The sequence below is a fragment of the Carcharodon carcharias genome, chromosome 17, assembly GCF_017639515.1.
Source record: "Carcharodon carcharias isolate sCarCar2 chromosome 17, sCarCar2.pri, whole genome shotgun sequence".
Classification (NCBI taxonomy): Eukaryota; Metazoa; Chordata; class Chondrichthyes; order Lamniformes; family Lamnidae; genus Carcharodon; species Carcharodon carcharias.
In genome coordinates, this window is record NC_054483.1 from 15798411 (window position 1) to 15818518 (window position 20108).

The following is a 20108-nucleotide window of genomic DNA, read 5'->3' on the forward strand; positions in this document are numbered from 1 at the left end:
CTCAGGCATTCAAAACGGCCATATTGAAGGTGAGGACTCAAACAGATTGGAAGTTGAAGCTGAAGAATTTTTTGATGATGTATCGTAACACTCCACTTACAACAACAGACATATCTCCTTCTGAGCTGATGTTTGGAAGATGACTGTGTACCAGAGGGATTTATTATGTCCAGATTTGAAAGGAAAGATTGGTTCAAGGCAACGCGACCAGATAAGGTCACATGACACAGATAAACCAGCTTGTGAGTTTAATCTGAATTAGTCTGATTGGTTCCGAAATTATTGTGGAACACCAAAGTGACTCCTGGGAAGAATCATCAAGCGTCAAGGACCTCTGACCTATGATGTTGAATCTTCCTGTGGAATCTGGAAGAGATACACTGGCTAGATTAGGGAAGTCAAATCCATGGAACCAAATTTCCAGGGATCTCCAGTGACAATGGATGATTTCTGGGAAATATCTGCTCCAGTTGGTGAAACCCAACTGAGAAACTTGTAGGACCTGTAGCTGCAACTGTTGAACCTGAAGAGAGACAAGTGGAACAGCAAAATGTCCCATTTCTAAGCAAACAAACTACGTTACCTGAGCTGATACTCTTCTCTGGACCAAAGCAAATCTGCAAACCATCTGACCGATTTTGTTCCTGGCTAAAGGGGGAGGAGATGTGATGTTTGTGTTTAATGTTTATGCTTTTTTTGTTAAAAGACATTTTAGGTAAAAAGAAGTGTTATATAAGAAACCTGCCAGTAGGGTGTGTTAAGTCTCAGATGTATTTTCTCCTGGTGTAGAATAAGGAATAAAGGAACCTTCTGTTTTTTACACAGGAAGCTGGGTTTCGGAAGCAGGTGTGTGTGTGTGTGTTTCTTTGTGTGTCTGTGGTCAACGATTGCACAGCTCCGAGAATTCTGTCCTAGTGCATGAATCGCAAAAGGTGGGTATGCAGGTACAGCAAGTAATTAGGAAAGCTAGTTGTGAAGGGAATTTAATGCAAAAGTAGGGAGAATATGATTAAGTTGTACAGGGCACTGGTGAGACCAAATCTGGAGTATTGTGTACAGTATTGGTCATCTTATTTAAGGAAGGATGTAAATGTGTTAGAAGCAGTTCAGAGAAGGTTTACTAGACTAATATCAGGAATCAGGGGGTGGGGGGGGGGGGTGGGGTGGTGTTTAGCTTAGGAGGAAAGGTTGTACAGGCTTGGCTTGTATCCTCTGAGGTTCAGAAGAGCAAGGGGTGACAACTGAAACCATGAGGATCCTGAGGGGCCTTGAAAAGGTGGGTATGGAGAGGATGTTTCCTCTTGTGGGAGAATTACTGTTTAAAAATAGGGGATTGCTTATTTAAGAGAGATGAGATTTTTTTCTTTTCTCAGAGGGTCCTGAGTGTTGGGAACACTCTTCCTCAAAAGGCAGTGGAAGCAGAGTCTTTTTGAATATTTTTAAGGCAGAGCTCGATAGATTTTTCATAAGCAAGGTTATCGCGGGTAGGTGGTGTTGTGGTATCTTTGACAAACGAACCACAGGAGGCACAGGTACAGGGCACGATCATTTATTTGAGCAATTGCAAGGAGAAAACCACCTCAAAGCAGCTTGAGGTAGCACTCTACTCAATTACAAGTATTCAGCATATTTATACATTACTAGTCACACATGAGGATATTGTTCAAATTCCAATCTCGTCAGCATATAGGTTTACATTAAACAGATATCTCTGGTTCCAGGTACATACATCCTCTTTCACACAGGCAGAGCCTTCTCCCCCTATCTGAGCTGGAACCAGCTGTCCTTTCCTTATTTGTGTGTTGATTGCAGGCCCTAAGGGTGTGTAAAGTTCATCTGGTAACCTCTAATTGTTAATGTACTTGACGGCACCGACTAGCTGGGTTTTTAAGTAATTCCCTTTCAATAAATTAGAACTGTATTCCCCCTAACAGTGGGAATATGCAGTTGAGGTTACAATCAGATCAGCCATGATCGAAATGAAAGGTGGAGCAGGTATGAGGGACCGAATGGCCGACTCCTGCATCTGATTCTTGTGTTTGAATGCGAGCGAGAAAGAAGGAATTGGAGAGAGAGAAAGAGAGCGAGGGGATGGGGAGAGAGAGGGGGAGAGAGAGGGGACGGGGTGAGAGAGGGAGAGCAAGGGGACGGGGTGGGAGAGCGAGGGGATGGGGAGAGAGAGAGGGGACAGAGTGAGAGGACAGGGAAAGAGGGGACAGGGATAAAGAGAGGGAGAGTGAGGGGACGGGGAGAGTGAGGGGACGGGGAGAGGGAGAGGACGGGGAGAGGGAGAGCGAGGGGACAGGGAGAGAGGCAGAGTGAGGGGACGGGGAGAGAGAGGGAGAGTGTGGGGACGGGGAGACCGAGGGGTAATTGGAAGACAGAGAGAGGAGGAGCGACGGGTAATTGGGAGACAGGGAGAGCGAGAGGTAATCGGGAGACAGAGGGAGAGCGAGAGGTAATCGGGAGACAGAGAGGGAGAGCGAGAGGTAATCGGGAGACAGAGAGGGAGAGCGAAAGGTAATCAGGAGACAGAGAGGGAGAGGGAGGGGTAAGTGGGAGACACAGAGAGAGAGGGAATTCGTGGAGAGAGGGAATAGGGTAGGAGCAACAGTGTATGGGTGAGAGAGAGGTAATCGGGGAGAGAAGGAATGGACGAGAGGGAGAGGGTATAGGGGAACGAGATAGAGAGGGAAGGGTTCAGAGAGAGGGAATGGGGCGAGAGAATGACAAAGAGAATGGGAGGGTAGATAGAGAATGGGGAGAAAGAGGGGGAATGGGGAATAGGAGAGGAGGAATGGCGAGAGAGGGAATGGGATGAGGCAGAGAGGGAAATGGGGAGAGTGAGGTGTTTCTCCCCTGATCTCCAGTGACTTTGTCTCTGATGTCTCCCGAGTTTTCCTGTAGGTTCTGTTACCTAGATGTGAAAACAGAAATCGATTCTTTTGGACATTCGGAGCGAGGCAGTGAGTGGGGCTGAAACATGGTGGTTACAAAACAGTGAGTAGGGCATAAGCAGGGCTGGTAAGAGCCAGCAACTGGGGTGGAAGCAGTGTGGGGCAGTGAAATTAGAGTAGAAGAGAAAACTAGTAAGAAATACAAAAACAGGCAGTATACGTTTCCACAGGTATATAAGAAGGAAAAGAGTAGCTAAAATAAGTGTTGGTCCCATAGGGGATGAAACTGGGGAACTAATAAAGGGGAATAAGGAGATGCCAGAGACTTTGAACAAGTATTTTGTATCTACCTTTACAGCAGAAAACACAGAATGAATCTTTATAATAGGGAGGAGAAACTTGAAATAATCATGATAACTAGAGAAAAAGTCTAGGGAAAACTAATGGGACAAAGGCTGACAAGTCTGCTGGACCTGATGGCCTGCATTATAGGGTCCTAAAAGAAATGGCTGCAGAGATTGTGGATGCATTGGTTGTAATCTTCCAAAATTCCCTAGATTCTGGAATGGTCCCAGCACAGTGGAAAACTGCAAATGTAGCACCTCTGTTCAAGGATGGAGAGAGAGGTAAAGTCGGAAACTATAGGCCAGGTAGCCAAACATCGATCTTTGGGAAAGGTGTTGGGTTGCATTATTGAGGAAGTAGTAGCAGGACATTTAGAAAATCATAATATAATTAGGCAGTCAACATGGTTTCGTAAAAGGGAAATCATGTTTTAACAAATTTTTTGAGTTCTTTGAGGATGTAACAAGCAGGGTGGATAAAGAAGAACCAGTAGAAGTACTGTATTTGGATTCCCAAAAGGCATTTGAAAAAGTGCCACATTATCACACAAGATAAGAGCTCATGGCGTTAAGGGTGATATATGATCATGGATAAAGGGTTGACTAAGAGGAAACAGAGTTGGCATAAATGAGTTATTTTCAATTTGGCAAACTGTAACTGGTGGCATGTTACAGGGATCAATGCTGGGGCCTCAATGATTTATGATCTATATTAATGACTGTATTGTGGCCAAATTTGCTGTTGATACTAAAATAGATAAAGCAAGTTGTGAGTAGGAGGTGATTGAAAATAACGTGAGAGAAGAGGCAGTCAGGAGTCTGAAAACAGCGCGAGTGGACAGGCAGTCGGAAGTCTGAAAACAGCACGAATGGAGAGGCAGTCAGGAGGTTGAAAACAGGGCAAGTGGAGAGGTAGTCAGGAAATTGAAAAGTGCATGAGTCCTAAAACATGTACCTGTGTAATTAAGAAATGACAACCTTTAGTTGTATTTGTGGATGGTACTAGCATTTAATAAGCGCTGTAACTTGTATACATAGGAATTATTCTAAAGTAATTAAAACATTTTAAAAAATAAATTGGTACATAAATACTGTAGTAAAAGCTTTATATAAAGTTTAAGGTATGTCAGTGCAGTTTGGCCATTTGTAATGTGCATCTTGCAGGATGTGGGAAGTCATGCAGGCACAAAGTACCCTCGATGATTATACCTGCAGGAAGTGTCACCAGCTACAGAAACTTGAGCTCTGAGTTGCAGAGCTCGAGCAGTGGCTGGAGTCACTGCGGTACATCCGCAAGGCTGAGGATTATGTGGATAGCACATTTAGAGAGGTGGTCACACCGCAGCTAAGAAGTACACAGGCAGAGAGGGAATGGGTGACTGCCAGAGAAATAGGCAGGTAGCGCAGGAATCCCCTGAGGCTATTTTGCTCTCTAAACGCTTTTCCATTTTGAATACTGGTGAATGAGATGGTTCCTCAGAGGACTGTAGCAAGAGCCAAGTTCATGGCACCACAGGTGGCTCAGCTGCACAGGAGGGGAGAAGGAAGAATGGAAATGCTATAGTAGTAGGGGATTCCGTAGTTAGAGGAGCAGACAGGCGTTTCTGTGGCCATAGACATGACTCCAGGATGAAACGTTGCCTCCCTGGTGCTAGGGTCAAGGATGTCACAGAGTGCCTGCAGGACATTCTTTTGGGGAGGGTGAGCTGCCAGTCGTCTTGTTCCACATTGGGACCAATGACATAGGTAGGGAAAGGGATGAGATCTTGAAAGCAGATTTTAGGGAGTTAGGAAGGGAATTAAAAAGCAGGACCTCAAGAGCAATAATCTTGGGATTACTCCCAGTGCCATGTGCTAGTGAGCATAAGAATAGGAAGATTGAACAGTTCAACATGTGGCTGGAGAAATGGAGTCGGAGGGAGGGCTTTAGATTTTTGAGGCATTGGGTCCAGTTCTGGGGCAGTTGGGATCTGTACAAGAAGGACGGGTTACACCTTAATAGGATTGGGACTAATGTACACGCAGGGAGGTTTACTAGTGTTGGGGAGGGTTTAAACTAGATTGGCAGGGTGATGCGAACCTGAGGGGAATTTCAGAGTGGAGAGGAGAGGAAACTGGCAGTGGAAAGTAGAGAAGTATCAACTGATAACAAGGATATATCAGAGGCTGCAGTCAAGGTAGGTAGAGTTATTGGAAAGTTTGATAAAATTAGAGTTGACAATATAAGTCATTAGATGGGGTCAGAATAAGGGGGAAAGTAAAAAAAGCTTAAATCAGGGTTAATGTGTATGTATGTGAATGAACGGAGTGTGGCTAATAAGATTGGTGAACTGCAGGCACGGATTGACAAATGGAATTATGATATTATTGCAAGAACAGAGACCTGGCTTAAAGAAAGGCAGGACTGGATGTTAAATATTTCTGGGTACAAGGTGTTTCGGAGAGGATGAAAGGAAGAAAAGGGGTGGTGGGTGAGTGGCATTGATTAAAGACGTAATTATAGTACTGGAGGGAGAGGATGTTCCAGAGGGGTCAAGGACAGAAGCTGTCTAGCCAGAGGTAAGGAATGAAAAAGACGCAATAACGTTGATTGGTGTAGTATATAGACCACCAACTAGTGGAAGGGATGTGGAGAAACAAATTTGCAAGGAAGTTACAGAGAGGTGCAAGAATTATATAGTAATTATAATGGAGGACTTCAATTATCCAAATATAGACTGGGCTAGGAGTAGTACAAAGGGACAAGAGGGGCGAGAGATCCTGCAGTGTGTTCAAGATAATTTTCTGCAGCAGCATGTTTCTGCTTCAACAAGAGGACATGCACTTTTGGACTTGGTTCTGGGGAATGAGTTGGCCCAAGTGGATCAAATATCAATGGGAGAGCCTCTAGGCAACAGTGATCATTGTGTCATAACGTTTAGATTGGTCATGGAAAAGGACAAGGCACAATCCAGAGGAGGGATAGTGAATTGGGGAAAAGCCAACTTTGATGGGATGAGAATGTATCTGAGTCAAGTGAGCTGGAATCAAATGTTGACAGAAAAGATGGTGGCTGAACAATGGTCCACCATCAAAGTAAAGGTATTGTAGGCAATGTCAAGGTATATTCCCTTGAAGGGAAAAAGTAGGACAGATAAATGCAGAGTACCCTGGATGACGAGAGAGATAGAGAGAAAATGAAAGGAAGAAACATGCCTACAATAAATGTCACGTAGAAAATACAATGGAGAATCAGGTTGAATATAGAAGGACCAGAGGGAAAGTGAAGAACCTAATCAGAAAAACAAGGAGAGAGCATGAAAAGAGGCTGGCAGCTAACATAAAAGGGAATCCCAAGGTCTTCTGTAAGGCCACTTGCATGTGGAAGCTGGAGAAATAGCGAATAGGTATTGAACGAGTACTATGCATCTGTCTTTACAAAGGAAGAAGATGCTACCTAGGCTGAGGTGAGAGAGGAGGTAATTGTGACACATAGCAGACTTGTGAGCAAAATTCTAGGTCATGGAATAAAAGGGAAAGTAGGCACCTGGATAAGAAATTGGCTGAGTGACAGGAAACAGAGTAGTGATAAATGGTTGTTTGTCAGATTGAAAGAAGGTTTGTAGTGGAGTTCCTCAGGGGTCACAGTTGGAACCCTTGCTCTTCCTGATGTATATTAATGACCTAGACTGTGGTGTACAAGGCATGATTTCAAAATTTGCATTTGATATGAAGATTGGAAATGTCACCTGTGATGAAAATTGTCTTGAAATTCAAAAGGACGTTGACATATTGGTGGATTGGGCAGACTAGTAGCAGATGAAGTTTAATGTGGAGAAGTGTGAGGTGATCCATTTTGGCAGGAAGAATATGGTGAGGCAGTACAAAATAAAGGGGGAGGCTCTAAAGGAGCTGCAGGAACAGAGGGACCTCTGTATATTACGCAGGTCATTGAAGATGGCAGAGCATGTTGAGAGAGTAGTTAATAAAGAATATAGTACCTTAGGCTTTGTTAATAGGGATATTGAGTACAAGAGTATGGAGGTCATGTTGAACTTATATAAAGCACTAATTAGGCCTCATCTGGAGCACTGCATCCAGTTCTGGACATCATACTTGAGGAATGATGTGAAGGCATTGGAGAGAGTACAGAGGAGATTCACAAGAATGATTCCTGGAATGAAGAACTGTAGCTGCGAGGATAGGTTGGAGAGGCTGAGAGGAGACTTGATAGAGGTATTCAAGATCCTGAGGGGTATGAATAGGGTAAATAGTGAGAAACTATTCCCTTTCAAGAGAACATCAAGAACTAGAAGGCATATATACAAAGTAATTGGCAAAAGGAGTAAATGTGATGTGAGAAAACAATTTTTCACCTAGAAGGTAGTTGGAGTTGGGAATGAACTTCTTGAAAGGGAGGTGGAGGCTGGTTCGATCGAAGTATTTAAATGAAATTGGATTGCTATCTGGAAAGAAGTAATGTGCAAAGTTACGGGAATAAGGCAGGAGAGCAAGACTAGTGGAATGCTCTTTCAGAAAGCCATTGCTGACTTGATGGGCCGAATGACCTCCTGCACGGTAAAGATTCTGTGATTCTGTCTGCAAAATGTTGTAGATAGATTGTGGCAAATATTTGGCAGATGGAGGATAATGTGGGAAAATGTGAGGTTGTCCACTTTGCCAGGACAAATAGAAAAGGAGATTATTATTTAAATGGAAGGAGAATGCAGAATGCTGTGGTACAAAGGGATCTGGACGTTCTTATACATGAATCACAAATGTTAGCATGCAGGTACAGTGAGTATTAGGAAGACAAATTGAGTGTTGGCTTTTATTGTAAGGGGGATGGAGCTTAAAAGTAGAGAAGTGTACTTCCAACTGTACAGGATGAGACTATACTGTATACGTGCAGTTATGGTCTCCTCACTTAAGGAGGGATATACTTGCATTGGAAACAGTTCGGAGAAGGTTCACTAGATGACTCCTAGAATGAAGGGGTTGTTTTATGAGCAAAGGTTCAGCAGGTTGGGTCTATGCTCATTGGAGTTCAGAAGAATGAGAGTGATCTTAATGAAACGTAGAAGATTTTGAAGGGGCTTGACAGGCTCGTTGAGAATCTACAACTATTGAGCACAGTTTCAAAATAAGGGGTCTTCAATTTAAGACGGAGATGAGGAGGAATTTCTTCACTCAGAGGGTCTTTAGCGTTTGGAATTCTCTTCCACAGCGAGTAGTGGAGGCTGGTTCATTGAATATATTCAAGGCGGAGTTCGATAGATTTTTGATTGATATGGGAGTCAAGGGTTATGGGGGCAGGCAAGAAAGTGGAGTTAGAAGGCCACAATTGGATCAGCCGTGCTCTTATTGAATTATAGAAAAAGGTTCAAGGGGCCAAATGGCCCACCCCTATTCCAATTTCTTACGTTCTAATGAGCAGAATGATGATGTGGTCGCTGACGGGTTTGGGAGTGACTTAAGAGCAAACATCATGACATTGATATAATGAGAAAACGTTGGATGGATCAGCATTAAGCAAGCTGTTGTTGTACTGTATTCAGACTTGTTCCAGTTACGCTGAGCAGAACTCAACCTGTAAAAAACAGTTTGCATTTATATTGCGCTATTTTTGGCCCAGTACAGCATTGTTTTTTTGTGGATGAGCGCTGTTGTCCAGATAACGTCCCGTTACTATAATGATAAATTTGCAGAACTGTAGTACTGTATAATTGCAAATGAGCTTCAATTTAGATAAGTGTGGCATATTACATTTGGAAAGAAGAAAAAAGTGGTTACATAGTCCTTGGAAACTAAGTGTCTAAACAGGGTCAAGAATGGGGGTCAAAATAATATTTTTTCGAGGGCTCTTTTTGAGATTTTCTTTAGGGCTATCTTTTGGTTTTCAGGTTGAAAGTAAAGCACATCTAAAGATTTAAATTGGAAACCAAACTGTCCTCAAAGCAGGAATTTGCAAACTTGCTCTATGCCTCCTTTAAAGAATATTAAAGAAATGAGAGAATTGGTGCTGGGCAGGTGGCCAAACATCCCACAACAATTAACCAGATTTCCTTCATTCACTACTCCCGACCCAATCTTCATCGCCAGTGATTAATATTAAAGCAATCTCAAGACCTGGAAGGTTGAGCTCTTCAAGATTGACTAGACTCTCAACTGTTGCTAGACATCAAAAGATTTGTTAAAAAGAAAATGTGCACAAGGACAGCCAAAAAAAAGCATGTATAGTAGAAACATTTAAGGAGAAACCTAAGAGGAACAAAAGAATTGGATTTTCACCACAATATTTTTTCTCCCTCTACCCCAGCTCTCTCTACATTAAACTCTACTCAAAAAATAATTCATTGGACAAATATGAAAAAAGGAAGGAAGCCATTGAAAAGGTTTAACTTTTTATTTTTTGTTTGGTTATCATCGTTCCATCAGGAGTTTGTAAACTTTTAAAACAAGGCTCGGGAGGAGGGTTTTTGAAGGAAAACCGAACATTTTTTAATAAAGTTGGGAAATCGTTTACATAAATAAATAAAATAAGCTGTAAGTGTAAAAGTGCCTGCACCCTCTTGCTCTTGCTCTGAGAGGCTTCTTTCTCCCCCCAATAATTCCCTTACCTTCCCCAGCATCACTTTCTTTTCTTCCCCTCTCTCTTTTTCTCTCTCTCTATCTCTCTGTTTCTGCCTCACAGACACAGTCAGAGATGCTTTACCTGCACTTGATCTGCAGCCATCTTGGCCTCCCTCTCTCTTCCATATCCATCAATGGCAGTGCCTAGATCCCAATTCTCTTTTTTTCACATCGAAATAATGAGGGACTGTTTACTTATAAATAGTGTTTAAAAAGAGTCAGGCCAGTGATCCTCTCCTCCTCCCTATCCCTCATCAATAAAAAACACAACTGTCAAAACATTTAAAAAAAAATCCTAATAAAGGAAAAGAAGTGTCAACTAGTCGCTGACTCCAAAGTTCTAATGTTCTGCTCTGAAGAGAATTGTTTCCATGTTCACTACTCCAGCTCCTCCTAGATTCCCTAGCTCCCACACTTGTTGCTCCTCCAATCATAGATTCTGTCCCCGGAATAGATTTTTCATGGACTACTTCTAAGGTTTTGAGGGCAAATTTGCCCGCCAATCTTGTGTGTTTTGAACATGAGTATCGGAACAGCCTGATCCACAGATCACTAAGATACACAGACCACTAAAAGTAGTCACAAAGGTGAAAAAGGCAACTTAAATAAAAAGCAAGCAAAGCACTAGGGTTTAATTTTAAAGGGCTAGAATTGGAAAGCAGACAAGTTATGTTCAACTTTTATTGAACCTTGGTTAAACCATACTTGGAGAACTGTGCGTCATTCTGGTTTCCAAGTTATGAAAAAAATAGAGATGCTTGAGAAAGTGCATAAAAGATTTATTGGAATGGTACCAGGACTGAGTGGTTATATCTATCAGAAAAGGTTGGGAGTCTTTTTTCTAGAAACAGGAAGACTGATGAGGTCTTTAAGGTTATTAAAGAATTTGATAGAAGATAAAAAAGGTATTTCCACTTTCAGGCAAGACTTAGGGCCCATTAATGTAAGATAGTTACCAAGAAATCATAGAGAATTCAGGGGAAACCTCTATGGCCAGATTTATTTAGAATGAGAAACTTGTTACCACATGGAATTGTTGAAGCAAATAGTTTAGATACATTTGGGGGGGAGCTAGATAAGCATGTGAAATTGTGAAGAAGAATTGGTATAGATGAAGAAAGGTCAGAAGAGATTTACATGGAGCAGAAATATTGGCATGATTTTGATGGGTCGAAAGACCAGTTTATGTGGTGTAAACACTATGTAAGATACTGGATTTTGTTCACCAATATTTCCAGCTGAGAGACTTTTAGAAATGTTATTACTTTGAAATGTGAAAGTTATGTTGCCAAGAACCTTGGAAACAAAGTGTCATGTTCCAGTATGTTATGAACTTTCAGTGAATAATTCATATTTTTTAAAGAACACTAAAGGGTACAAAAAGGTGGCTGCCCGAGGATTACCTGACCTCTGTTGTCGGTTGAAACACTCCGATATCAAGAGGAAACAAAAGGAACTTCCCAGACTGATGCTGACTCAATGCCTTTTCCTGGGACGAATTTAGAAGGGTAGTTTCAAATTGAATGGTCATTCAGACATAAAGACTAGCTGTCTCAAACTCTCAAGGTGTGAATGTCATCACACAGGATGTATAATTAACCTGGCCAATTATTTGGAAAAGGACTTTGGACTTGTAGCAGGTCACATGGTGAGACAGCAATGTCTGTTGCCTGCTTTTAAAATAACAAAAAGCTGTTTTGAAGACAGGTTCCACTGAATGTCACCAACCAACTGCAATAAATCCAAGAAGCTAATGAACATAATATTCTGGAAAGGGGGAATGGTGGTCGTACAAAACCTCTTCCCAGAGACAGGCCTGTATGATCTGGTTGACATGGAAAGGAAACCCAGATTGAAGCTATTAAAAATCAAGTAAGTGACAGTTTTCACACCCTGACACAGAAGAGAGACAGCTGCTTTTGGAGAGAGATACAGAGACACAGGGAAAAAGACAATACAAGTGTTGTGAAGATCAGGGAAGGATTGTTTTTGTGTAAGTAACCAAGCAGGATGTTGATGAGAGCTGGTTCTCCGTTTGGCATAAAGAAGATGGAACAGATGGGATTTTTGATGATTTAGGGAACAAGGCATTGCTGAGTTGGGCCTAGCTGGTGAAAGTTAGTTTTGGTATACCTAGGCTGAGTGGGGCGCTTTTTGAAGGACACCGGAAGATTTGACCTGGCATGGCAAGGAGAAGTTAATCTGCTAGAAAGCTGGTACTGTCCTCAGACTGGATCTTGTAACACAATATATCTGCCAGATGTGCGGGGCACAGTGAAAGGAGTTGGAAGACATTTCATGATTGTGTTAGTTATTGTGAAAGTATCTTTTCTTTAGTTCAATGTATTAATTGTCTTTTAAGTTGTCTGATTTACGTTGATTTTAGTTTGTTACAGCAAAAGCATTAAAACAGTGAAATTTTGTCCTTGAGTTATTTCTCTCAGTCACTGTGAGAAATTCATCTTTTGTTTTAAAGTTGTCAGTCTTTATGGGGATTGCAGAAATGGACTTTATGGTTTTCAGATATTTCGTCATCTCAATGGATGCATGTGGGCAGACCAAGAGTCTCTAATGTAAGTGTATTCCTGCACCATTTCTGAAAAATACAATGTTTCTGTTTTTGTGTTAACTATTTAAGAACAAAATACTATCTTATGCCAGATATTATACCTAATATTGCTGTGCTTTTGACTGTAAGTTGTCATTCCATCAGAATTGAATCTGCAACATCAATAGTCAGTAAAAAAAAAACTGCTGCTGAGAATGAATTTGCAGTATACTTTGACTAATGTATGGGATTAATTAGATTGTTATTTGAAAGAGCTGGCACAGACACGATGGTCCTTCTATGTTATGTTCCACAAGCCTGTCAATTTTTTTTCTTCCTTAGATTCAGGGACCAAGACTTATGATTGACACAATCTCACACAAAATCCAACACCTTTATGAGGATTTTATACAAAACAGTCACCCCTCAGTGGTCAATCTGTAGTTCACTTAGGAGTGATCTTTGACTTCGATCCTCCTGTTTAATTCACTGGGACTTTGCCCATCAGTACATATTTTTTGTCTTCATTTTTTGAGACCTCTCTGTTGATATATCTCTTATATCTTCTTTCCTGAGTTCTGCTATGTAGGACTTTTCAGGGGTTTATGTACAGAACAGCTTTTGAAAGACTTCATGCACATTCCTCCTCTTCAGGATATTGCTTAGTTAGTTAGGTGCATGATCGACAGTTGTCTTGGCTTAGCTTTATAAGGACTTCTTCCTGTCCCGCTGTGATTACCTGTCTGATTTCAATCATCCTCCACTGATTTCAACCAGTTTGCTGTGATTAACAGTTCTATTCAGTTCAAATTATCCTATTAATTCAGAACTATCACTGCCATTATCAAATTTCAATATAATTAGTAAGTATTGCACCACCAGGTTTCCACGTAACAAAGACTCTGAACTTGTAGTCAGTCTGTTAGCCTGTTCCTTAAAAAACTGAGTCACACATCAATTTTTCTTTTGCCTGAGCTGCAATCTTCCCCTTGTCTAGAATTTTATGCTGGCAAAAAGGAGTGGCCTCCTCTATACTTAGCATGCCATGTTACCTTTGATTTTAAGTTGACCAGACTGGACTCATCCTTCCTGACAGAAGTTCTGAAGAAAAGTCATATTGGACTCAAAGCTCAACTTTGTTTCCTTCTCCACAGACGCTGCCAGATTTGCTGAACTTTTCCAGCACTTTTTTTTTCAGATTTCCAGCATTTTGCTTTTATTCCCTTACAGATCTTCTGCCAGTCTGTCCTCGTGGCCAGCAGCAGAATTTGTTGAACCTGTGTTACAGCCATATGAAAATTAAGGACAACATATGAGGAAATTACTGAGGACTCATGAGCGTCAGCATGATTCAGAACCAACACTACAATGAGTTTATGGTGGGAGAAAGGCATAACTGGACAATATCTGTTTATTAAATAAAAGTATTGTGTAGACAGCTGCCCTTTGCATTTGGTGAGATGGGAAGCTTTCAACTGTTTTAGGTGGAAGTTCGACGGACCTGTCTGCCAATGATGTTATGATCTGAAGCCTGATAAGTGGAGGTGTCCTGCCAACAAGGGATCCCTATATTTCCCTCAGTGGTGATTTTAGTGCACAAAGATTGGAGAGTTGAACTGTCAAACAGTTCCATCTCTACATTGGAATAATTTGAGATATACAGCATTTAACTATCAATTTAATGGTACTAATTTAATTTAAAAGTACAGAAATTTATTACTACAAGATAAGTAAAGATTTGAACCATGGTGATGGGAGAATTGTTTTCTGAGATAATTATTTTTAGTTCCCTACCAATTTGACCATGAGCTGTTATAGGGTCAAGATTATCGCCAAGTATATTCATCCTCTAGTTAAACTGATACTCAAATGTTGAGTTTGCTGTTTGTGTACAAGGTTTAGTAAGGGAAATAAGCTTGGTTCAAATCCCATGGTTGCTGCAGTTTGTGATTTTGGTGGGTGTTTTTTTTTGCTGTGGAGAGTGGTAAAACCAGCAGTGTCTGGTGGCATTCCCTACAGTTATCATTGGGTTTGTATTTGATCTTACTCCATGCTAACTTCACTGACCCCACCATTAAATTAATTTATCTAACCTTTTTTTAAACCCTAATCTATGTCCATGGTCTCAGCCAGGACTTGAACCCAGCACCTTTGAGGTCTTATGCAAACTCTCTAACCACATGCCACCAGTCACATACCTGAAAGGAATATGTTTCAGAAGTAGTTCACAGAGTGCAGAAGAGGCCCTTCAGCCCATCAAGTCTGCACCAACACGTGAGAAACACCTGATATATCTACCTAATCCCATTTACCAGCACTTGGCCCATAGTCTTGAATGTTATGACCTGCCAAGTGCTCATCCAGGTACTTTTTAAAGGATGTGAGGCAACCCGCCTCCACCACCCTCCCAGGCAGCGCATTCCAGACCGTCACCGCCCTCTGGGTAAAAAAGCTTTTCCTCACATCCCCCCTAAACCCCCTGCCCCTCACCTTCAACTTGTGTCTCCTCGTGACTGACCCTTCAACTAAGGGGAACAGCTGCTCCTTATCCACCCCCCTCATAATCTTGTACACCTCGATCAGGTCGCCCCTCAGTCTTCCCTGCTCCAACGAAAACAACCCAAGTCTATCCAACTTCTCTTCATAACTTAAATATTTCATCCCAGGCAATATCCTGGTGAATCTCCTCTGCACCCCCTCCAGTGCAATCACATCCTTCCTATAATGTGGCGACCAGAACTGCACACAGTACTGCAGCTGTGGCCTCACCAAGGTTCTATACAACTCTAACATGACCTCCCTACTTTTGTAATCTATGCCTCGATTGATAAAGGCAAGTGTCCCATATGCCTTTTTCACCACCCCACTAACATGCCCCTCTGCCTTCAGAGATCTGTGGACACACACGCCAAGGTCCCTTTGTTCCTCAGAACTTTCTAGTGTCATGCAGCTCATTGAATACTTCCTCGTCAAATTACTCCTTCCAGATTGTATCACCTTACACTCTTCAGGGTTAAATTCCATCAGCCACTTATCTGCTCATTTGACCATCCCGTCTATATCTTCCTGTAGCCCAAGACACTCAACCTCACTGTTAACCACCCGTCCAATTTTTGTGTCATCCGCAAATTTACTAATCCTACCCCTCACATAGTCATCTATGTTGTTAATATTAATGACAAATAATAGGGGACCCAGCACCGATCCCTGTGGTATGCCACTGGACACTGGCTTCCAGTCACTAAAGCAGCCTTCTGTCATCACCCTCTGTCTCCTACAACTAAGCCAATTTTGAATCCACCTTATCAAATTACCCTGTATCCCATGTGTATTTGCCTTCTTTATAAGTCTCCCATGTGGGACCTTGTCAAAGGCTTATATGTTAAAATTCCATCATTAAGTCAAAATCTGAGTAATTCTTATAGAACCTCTTATTATTGAGAATAAAAGGCACTTCACTAGATAATAATTCTTTCATATGCTCCCAGCTTTGAATGTACTCTTCAAGTCCAAATGTCACCTCTGTGTCTGAACAAGAGTAAGATTTGTATCCAGGGGTTCTGTTGCTAGCCTCAGCCTTCCAGCTACCACCAAGCACAGTTATTTTTAAAGCTATATATTTTTCAACCCTAAGTCTTTGTGTTCCATAATGTTAGTCTACAATGCTTTAAAATCTGTCTACTGCCCTCAGTCTACTGGTTCATCACCAATCTTTGGTCCTGGTGGGTCAATATTGATAACAGATAAAGTCCAACTTTCAGAAAGCTGGGCAGAGCATTTTAACCATGTTCTCAATTGACCATCTTCCACCAATGAAGAAGCATCACCAGGCTACCACAGGTTGCCATCAACTGTTCTCTTGATGACCCTCCCACACTCAGAAATGACAAATGCTATCAAACTCCTGTCTTGTGGCAAATCTTCAGGGGCTGATACTATCCTAGCTGAGGAGGTCAATATCTAGTCAAGAAGCTCACTGAACTCCTACAGTGTGTGGGAGAAAGGAACCATCCCACAAGAATACAAGGTACAAAAGGCACTTTTTCCATTTGTAGAGGGGTCAATAACCAGGGGGCATAGATTTAAGGTAAGAAGCAGTAGGCTAAGAGGGGAGCTGAGGAGAAATTTTTTCACCCAGAGGGTGGTGAGAGTCTGGAACTCACTGCCTGAAAGAGTGGTTGAATCAGAAACTCTCGTAACATTTAATAAGTATTTAGATATTTACTTGCGTTGCCATAGCCTCCATCGCTATGGGTCAAGCGCTGGAAAATGGGATTAGTGTTGTCAGATCTTTAGATAAAAACAAAAAACTGCGGATGCTGGAAATCCAAAACAAAAACAGAATTACCTGGAAAAACTCAGCAGGTCTGGCAGCATCGGCGGAGAAGAAAAGAGTTGACGTTTCGAGTCCTCATGACCCTTCAACAGAACTGGGTGAATCCAAGGAGAGGGGTGAAATATAAGCTGGCTTAAGGTGGGTGGGTGGGGGATGGGGTTGGGTGGGGGGAGAGAAGTGGAGGGGGGTGGTGTAGTTGTAGGGAGAAGCAAGCAGTGATAGGAGCAGATAATCAATAGATGTCACAGACAAAAGAACAAAGGTGTTGAAAGTATCTAAACGAATGTGCTAATTAAGAAGGTACAGCTCTAGTGGGGGTGGGGGGGGGCATAAAAGATTTAAGAATAATGGAAATAGGTGGGAAAAGAAAAATCTATATAAATTATTGGAAAAAACAAAAGGAAGGGGGAAGAAACAGAAAGGGGGTGGGGATGGAGGAGGGAGTTCAAGATCTAAAGTTGTTGAATTCAATATTCAGTCCAGAAGACTGTAAAGTGCCTAGTCGGAAGATGAGATGCTGTTCCTCCAGTTTGCAAATGGGCTTCACTGGAACAATGCAGCAAGCCAAGGACAGACATGTGGGCAAGAGAGCACGGTGGAGTGTTAAAAAAGCAAGCGACAGGGAGGTTTGGGTCATTCTTGCGGACAGACCGCAGGTGTTCTGCAAAGCGGTTGCCCAGTTTACGTTTGGTCTCTCCAATGTAGAGGAGACCGCATTGGGAGCAACGAATGCAGTAGACTAAGTTGAGGGAAATGCAAGTGAAATGCTGCTTCACTTGAAAGGAGTGTTTGGGCTCTTGGATGGTGAGGAGAGAGGAAATGAAGGGGCAGGTGTTGCATCTTTTGCGTGGGAATGGGGAGGTGCCCTGGGTAGGGGTTGAGGAGTAGGGGGTGATGGAGGAGTGGACCAGGGTGTCCCGGAGGGAACGATCCCTACGGAATGCCGCCATTGGGGGTGAAGGGAAGATGTGTCTGGCGGAAATGGCGGAGGATGATCCTTTGAATGCGGAGGTTGGTGGGGTGATAAGTGAGGACAAGGGGGACCCTATCATGTTTCTGGGAGGGAGGAGAAGGCATGAGGGCAGATGCGCAGGAGATGGGCTGGACACGGTTGAGGGCCCTGTCAATGACCGTGAGTGGAAAACCTCGGATAAGGAAGAAGGAGGACATGTCAGAGGAACTGTTTTTGAAGGTAGCATCATCAGATCAGGAGGCGAAGGAACTGAGAGAATGGGATGGAGTCCTTACAGGAAGCGGGGTGTGAGGAGCTGTAGTTGAGGTAGCTGTGGGAGTCGGTAGGCTTGTAATGGATATTGGTGGACAGTCTGTCACCAGAGATTGGGACAGAGAGGTCAAGGAAGGGAAGGGAAGTGTCAGAGATGGACCACGTGAAAATGATGGAGGGGTGGAGATTGGAAGCAAAATTAATAAATTTTTCCAAGTCCCAACAAGAGCATGAAGCAGCACTGAAGTAATCATCGATGTACTGGAGAAAGAGTTGTGGAAGGGGGCCGGAGTAGGACTGGAACAAGGAATGTTCCACATACCCCATAAAGCGACAGGCATAACTGGGGCCCATGCAGGTACCCAAAGCCACACCTTTTATTTGGAGGAAGTGAGAGGTGTTGAAGGAGAAATTGCTCAGTGTGAAAACAAGTTCAGCCAGATGGAGGAGAGTAGTGGTGGATGGGGATTGTTCGGGCCTCTGTCCGAGGAAGAAGCTAAGGGCCCTCAGACCATCCTGGTTGGGGATGGAGGTGTAGAGGGATTGGACATCCATGGTGAAGAGGAAGCTATTGGGGCCAGGGAACTGGAAATTGTTGATGTGACGTAAGGTGCCAGAGGAACACCTCTGTGCTCTTTTGTTCTTTTGTCGTGACATCTTTTGATTATCTGCTCCTATCACTGCTTGCTTGTCCCTACAACCACACTACCCCCCTCCACTTCTCTCTCTCGCACCCCCCCCCCCCCCCACTTTAAACCAGCTTATATTTCACCCCTCTCCTTGGATTCACTCAGTTCTGTTGAAGAGTCATGAGGACTCAAAACATCAACTCTTTTCTTCTCCGCCGATGCTGCCGGACCCTGCTGAGTTTTTCCAGGTAATTCTGTTTTTGTTTTGGATTTCCAGCATCCGCAGTTTTTTGTTTTTATCTCTTTGTTTAATTGACTGCCACTCCTCTTCAAGAAATGCCTACCTTGAAGAAGTTTTGTTCCTCTCTGCGACAAGATTTCCGTATCTCTCTTTTGCCTTGTTCACCTTCATTGCTTTCCATTTCTCACCTGGTGTTTGACAAGGTGTTTACTAAAACCTGCTTTCACAGCCATATCTCCTTTCTCAGTAACTGTCTCCGTCTCCGACTTATCCCACGTGGATTTCAACTGAAATTCCATCCCTCGATAGGGTCCCCCTTGTCCTCACTTATCACCCCACCAGCCTCCGCATTCAAAGGATCATCCTCCGCCATTTCCGCCAAACACATCTTCCCTTCAGGATTACATGTATCTCTGGGGCATAAAACGAATCTCGGACTGCTGTTCTCATCACATTCTGAGATCCACACTCAGTACCATGCGCCGCCATATGAACACACTCGACCTCTCCCTCCAGAAACACCGCCGTGCCCTTTTTCAAAGCTGCGCGTGCTCCCAGTTTCATTTTATTCTTCGTCTCATCCGACGCCTCAACAAGAAACTTTTTCTCTTTCTCTCAAGTGCTAAGGAACGCAAGCTCCAACAGCTCATTGACACCAACATCCATCTAGGGCCCTCCACGCCTGCCTGTCCCTCCGTCCCCACCCCATCTTCCAATCCCAGCCCTAGCCATGTATTCACTATACCCCCTGTCCTTCCCCTTTCCAATGCTGAACGTTCAGTGCTCAGCAAAGGACTTAGTTTCATACCCTTACACCCTCATCTCAATGAATTTCGGGCTTGGCACGATGCTGAACTCTTCTTCCGTCGTCTTCGTCTCCAGGCTCACTTCTTTGGGCAGGAGTCCTCTCCCCGTTCAACGGATCCTTTTACCCACCTCCAATATTCTCCCTCCACCTGGACCCCTCCCTCTGGATTCTTACCTTCTCTTGATCTTTTAATTGAGAACTGTCGGTGCGACATTAGTCGTCTCAATTTCTCTGCTTCACTCACCCATTCTAATCTGTCTCTCTCTGAATTTATTGGACTCCGTTCTCTCAGGTCCAACCCCAACATTGTCATCAAACCTGCTGACAAAGGTGGTGCTGTTGTTGTCTGGCACACTGACCTCTACCTCGCAGATGCTGAGCGTCAACTCGCAGACACTTCCTCCTACCTCTCCCTGGACCATGACCCCACCACTGAACATCAAGCCATTGTTTCCAGGACTGTCACTG